Source organism: Hibiscus syriacus, unplaced genomic scaffold (genome assembly GCF_006381635.1).
Source record: "Hibiscus syriacus cultivar Baekdansim isolate YM2019G1 unplaced genomic scaffold, ASM638163v2 tig00117034_pilon, whole genome shotgun sequence".
In the NCBI taxonomy this organism is placed as follows: Eukaryota; Viridiplantae; Streptophyta; class Magnoliopsida; order Malvales; family Malvaceae; genus Hibiscus; species Hibiscus syriacus.
In genome coordinates this window covers 5,444,082-5,450,260 of record NW_024063533.1, presented here as the reverse complement: position 1 = coordinate 5,450,260, position 6,179 = coordinate 5,444,082, and the positions used below count along the sequence as shown (strand labels likewise).

At 33.2% G+C, this 6,179-nt stretch overlaps 1 pseudogene; it reads left to right on the top strand.

Annotated features, from left to right (window-relative positions):
* Positions 1 to 3,071: 3,071 nt before the first annotated feature.
* LOC120196652 lies at positions 3,072 to 4,265 on the top strand (annotated as a pseudogene).
* The last annotated feature ends 1,914 nt before the right edge of the window (positions 4,266 to 6,179 follow it).

Sequence of the window (6,179 nt, the reverse complement as noted above, 5' to 3'; positions counted from 1 at the left end):
AGACATTTACTTAGAATAGGACACAAGGGTATTTTGGTATTCATTTTTATCCCATTTATTTCAGTCCAATCATTCTTGATCTTGGTGGTATTCTTGGATCATTTCCATTACAGGGGTATTTTGGTCATTTTACAGATCTACGGTATTTCAATATTTTCCTGCCATCCGGTCTTATTATTTAATTTAATCTTATCACTTACTTTAGTCCTTTCGAACAATTCTGACAGCAGAATACCCCCGATAAATTATTCTTCAAGTATTTACTCATTATTCGAATATTTACGGGTCAAGTTTCTTCTCAAATTTTACAAACGGAATATCCGGAATTTTCCTTCACTAAGTCAGGATCTTAACAATTAAATCCGTACTTAATCGAGTTAAGTACGAATCCCCTAAGTATTTTCTCATTCAGAGTCAACTCAGACTATTCTACCTCTTAAGGGCATTTCCATAATTTCTTAACCAGATAATTTCGATATTAGCTCTTAACGAAAATAATATAATTTAGAGATCCTATGATTAATTGCTTTCTTAAATACTCTCTGATCTTGAAATGGTTCTCTTAACAAACTTCTAGTATCCTTCACAAACTCTCATAGGATTAAAATCGGTTATCCATAATTTCCAAATAAAACTAACATTCCTTATGCACATCAATATTTTTATCAGATCAATTTCTGTAAAATCCTCTTATCTAACTTCCATATTCAAATATTGTCTTTTTATAACATAAGGGTATTTCGTAATTTTACCCTACCGGTGTATTCTCATAATTTCTCATCGAAGTACCTTTAACATTTAACCTTTGATGAAATAAATTATAAGTTGTAGATACGGGGCTGATTTCTTTATCACTAATCACAACCTTGTAATTTAATCTAACAATTCCTCAATTCTTTATATTAGTCATTCGATCCGTAATTAGTTACAGAATTTCTATCACATCATATCGAGTGTATAAATTATTCAACTCCACCAAAGTGACCAACATTATCTTGTTCATGCATTTATCAATATAAACATATTCCATAAAGCATAAAGAGGTAGTAAAGTATTACCTCGATTTACGTGCAATACTGATCGACCATAAAAACTATTCGAATGCCTTTGATCTTCAATTCAACTTCCAATAATTCCTCAGATACATATCAACATAAATTATATAAAAAACGGAGCTTAATTGCGATAAACGGATCGAATCGGGTGATAAATCAATGAAAAAGAGCTCACCGGGTTCGAATTTGGCGAAACGGACATCGGATTCAGGACGTCGAAAGCATAAAATATGACTTTTCAGAAATTTGGAATTTTCGGTCAAAATCAAAGTCAACGGGTTTGACCGGCAATTTCGAGACCTTCGGGTTCGAATTTCGAAGAACAGACAGCGGAATCGGATTTGAAACGTCGAAAAATGTCAGGATAGGTATACTCGGTCGAAGTCAAAGGTCATTTAATACCCGGTCAAAGCCGGTCAAAGTTTTGGTCAACAGTGGTCAACGCCGGTCGACGGTCAACGGGTCAACGGGTCGGGTCAACAGGTCGGGTCGGGTAAACAAGTCGGGTCGGGTCGGGTCGGGTTATGACCGGTCAAACCGGTCAACTATGCACCAAAACCGATCAAACCGGTCATTTGGACCATCCCCACGCGTAGTGGCAGCGCGTGGGGCCCCTTCTGGCTGCCTAAAAATCACGGAAAATTCTCAAAAATTATTTTGAGCGATTTCAAGATACTTACAAAGCTCGGTTCACAATTTTGAACGGTGGAGAGCTCGATTTTAACAAATCGGAAACTTTGACCGCTTCATCTCCTCACGCGCCGCCGTCGACGGAGACCAAGGATGACACCGGCGAACTCGGAACGATACAAAGAACACGATGGTGTAGGAGGTGTCGTAAACGGATGACCCGATCGTCGTGAATCGATGAAAAACCAGCTAAAACCGAGTTATTACCGACGATACTTCCGACTGAAATTAACAACGAACGGAGATGATTCACGACAAAAGGTTTGAGGGGTTTTATTCCTCGGTTGACAACGAACACGATGGTGGTTTCGGCTCGTCGATCGGAGGTTGGACGGCGAGTAGATCGGAGTTGAAAGGAGGGTAGTTGGAGAAGACAAAACTGAAAAAAAAAATGAGAACCTGCGCACAGTAGGAAGAAATTTATAATTCATCCTATAAAAAATGGGTAAACCAAGAGTTTAGTCACTGAACTTCCTGTACTTCTTAAAATGGTCTTCCAACTTTGAAATTTTACAATTTAATCCCCGATTTCATCTAAAAATACAAATTAAATTCATCGCTTTATAATTTCTTAAATTTAGCCCCTAAATTGGGGTGTTACATATCTTGTAGACCCGAAAACTTCCAAGTAAAGCTAGGTCATTAGTTGTATAAATTATTCGAAAAGATAAAGGCCAAACAAAATAAAAAACGTCTCTCCAAGTCTACATCAAGAAGTTCTTTGTCGATCAACTTCATAAGGAAAAAAGAGGTATCGCTTCTCAGTCTCTACATTTATAATTTCGCTTTTATTTTGTCCTTTAATCGCCGTCTTATCTCGTTCAGTTTTTGATCACCAGGCTTTATAATTATTGTTGTTTTCGACTTTTCGTCTCTTTAAGTTCGTTTGTTTGCTAGTTTAGTTTCATCTTCACGAGTAGCATCTGTGTGTTTAGTTTGATTCTTAGATTTAGATTTTTATTAGCTTTATATGGTTACAATGTGTAAGTTGCTTGCCGGAAAAAAATAGGGGAAAGTAAAAGAAAACCCTTTACAATCAAACTCCGTTGTCTTTTTTAATTTATGAATTTGAATAATTAAATTTTATACATCTAAATATGGCATGCTCTGGTGTTTTGGAGCTCTTCGAATTTTTAATTTTAGATTTTTGAAATTTTACAAGTTCTTGGCTAATTTTAATTTGCAAGAAAGAAAAGGGTATATTAGCAGGAACAATGTCTCAAAAGAAAACTTTAATGATGCCGAATCCTCTTGATTTCTCAAGATAGTTGAACTGCGAATGATCTTTGAAGCATTTATGAACTTATAGTTTCAATATTAATAACTTAGTTTCAGGTTTTCTCCATTAATGTCGGTGGAGTAATTGTTTGTTTTCTTTTCTTCTTTTGATAATGATATATTTATCAACAAATGGTTCCATGTCTTGAGAATTAGGCTGCAGTGTGAGAAAATGGATCGAGAAAAGAAGCTCACTAACTTGTATGGGAACAAAAACAACAAGATCTACATGGATCTGAAAGACATAATAAGGGAAAATGCACTTCCTTACCTTCCTGCTAAATCGCTTTTGCGGTGCTCTGGAGTCTGCCGGGATTGGAAGCTTCTAATATCAACACCCTTCTTTGCGCACAATCAATCAAATTCTTTCTGTTCTATCTCAGGCTTCTTTTACCAAACACAAGCAGGCGTGCCATCGTTCATGCCTCTTGACCCCATGGCTTATGGTGTTCCAGATCCAAGTTTAGAGTTTCTACCCGAACCCGTTGATGTTAGGTGCTCTTGTAATGGGCTGCTTTGTTGTCAGGGGCGTACTGGTTACAAGGCTTACTACATCTGCAATCCGGTTACCAAGCGATGGGAGAAACTTCCGAAACCGGAGGCTGATCATGGGCCTGCCCCTGCTGTAGTTCTTGCATTTGAACCATCATTACTGAACTTCACTGCTGATTACAAGCTGATTTGTGCCTTCCCTTCCGAACTTGATGGATTTGAGTTTGAGATATATTCCTCTGGAACAAGATCATGGAGAATTTCTGGTGAGATTTGCTTTTCTAATAGGAAACTCCTGCCAAAGTCGGGTATTCATGTGAATGGTACTGATTTGAAATTATAGCATTTGATCTCAATTCAGAACGGTGTCAGATCCTCGATAGTACAGTTGGGTCCTTGGGAATAAGGAACGGGAAGCTTTGTAGAGGCCATGTGAACGGTCAATACATAGTCGTGAGTGTTTTATCTAATGCTCACTCAAATACCATGCAAATGCACAGCGCTGCCAAGATGTGGAAAGAAATACCGGAAATTCATCTCGATTTATGTCTGCCTGCATCTCCTTCGGTAAGGTGGGAGCATGTAGTGTTTATTGGCGGAGATGTAGTGTTGCTTAGAGATGGGAACATGTTTTATTGTTATGACATGAAGAAGAAGGCCTCTAAAAATTTGGGTGAAGTTCATATTGATACAGTGGCAGGAATTGTGGGTTATGTGAATAGCCTTGTTGAGCTCTAGACTGCGGGATGAGGAGAACGCCAGGAAATTTGTTCATCTTTTATATTTTGGGTAAACTACATTTTAGTCATTGAACTATGACCATGTTTCACTAAATAAATTTTTTTGGATTAACATGTTGAAAAAATTGATTAATCAGATCACCACCTGTTAAATAGTAATCATGTGATTTCTTTTTGTTTGAGATAACAGCATATTATGTTTTCAACAATTATATATTATATCATTCTAATCCTAGTACAGTATTTACTTTTGGCTTAAGGGGTCATTTTGCCTTTAAAGTGAACCCAAATTAGTAATTTTGTTCCTATTTTTTAATTGAATTAATTTTGCCCTTAATTACAACAATTTTGTCTTTCGATCAATATTGACTATTACAGTATTAACGATACTGAAATGGTGACCGATAACAGGTTTTGGAAATGTTGTAAAAAGAAAGAGAATCGTCGCCAATCATTTTTAAAGTAAGATTGAATCACATAAAAAATTAATTTTACTAAAATACTAGTTTTGGTCTGTGAAACTAGAAAACGGGTTCGAGAGTTAATTACGTGTAGGGAATGATTAGTACACACACAATACCCAAAATTAATACCTAATCAATTACACTTTGTTTTAATTTGGAAATTTGCGAGTTCGAACTTTCATTTAATTAATGATCCATTATGATGCAATCTTTTTGAAAAAGATATCAATTTATTCGGGATTAACAATGGTCACCCCAGACAAATGCGAAGATTAATCCTAATAAATTTTAAACTTTATTATTTGAATAATTAAAATAGCATCCCGGGTTAAAGCGGAGATCATTTTAAATTACTCTAATTTAGGGATTAAAAAGAACTAATTCTAAAATTTATAAGGACCTAATTCAACTAAATCTAAAATCAAGGCTCTAGTATTAATTTTAAATTAAATTTTAAAAATTTTATTTATTACTCGAATAATTAAAATAGAATCATGAGTAAAAACGGAGACTACTTGAAATTATTCCTTAATTAATCTAAATGAGGATCTAATCAAAAAAATTAAACCTAAAAGTTTAATCAAAGTTTTAAAACCTCAGTTTGAGGCTAAATTAAAAAAAATCATAGATTGAAATTAAAAATAAATAAGCAATACAATATTTAAGGTAACGCATATAAAACTCCAAAAAATAAATAAATAAACAAATTGATAAATAAATTATAAGATATAATTATAAAATTAAAAAAGGAAGTACAACTAAGAAAAATAAAAAAATAAACAAAATATGAAAGAAAATAAACAAAAAAGGAATCACGCATATATTAAAAGAAAAAAAAAATAAATTAAGGGCATAAAATCAAATTGGAAGGAAATGAGGAAAGAAAAGAACTTTAAGAAATGACGGTTAAATTGAAATAAAAAATTTGGAAAGAAAAATTAAAAGACAACAAACTATTAAAATTAAGAAAATTAAAAAAATTGAAATAAAAATATAACAAATAAAAAAAATTACATACCTTAATTAGAATATACCTGAAAATAAAAAAAGAAATTAATATATTACAATACTAATAATAAATCTTGAATAAACTAAAAGAAAAATTAGAAATAAAAATGATCGAATTAAAATAAAAAAATTAAATTAAATAATTGAATAAATAAAAAATTGCAAAACGGCAAATTACATAAATATAAAATTAATGATCCTTGTTTAAAGAACCTGAAAAATAAGTAAACAAAGAAAAAAGTTAGATAACAATTAGAAATTATAAATAAAACATAACAATAATAAAGAGTAAAAGGACTAAAATAGAATAAAGAATAAAACATAATAAGGGAAATAAAATTATAAAAGGGACCACATTGCAATAAGATGAAAATTGAGAGATCGCATAGATAGTTTTCCCAAAAGATGCAAAATACGTGGGTCTGGTTCGCACTAAATTTGATTGAATAGAT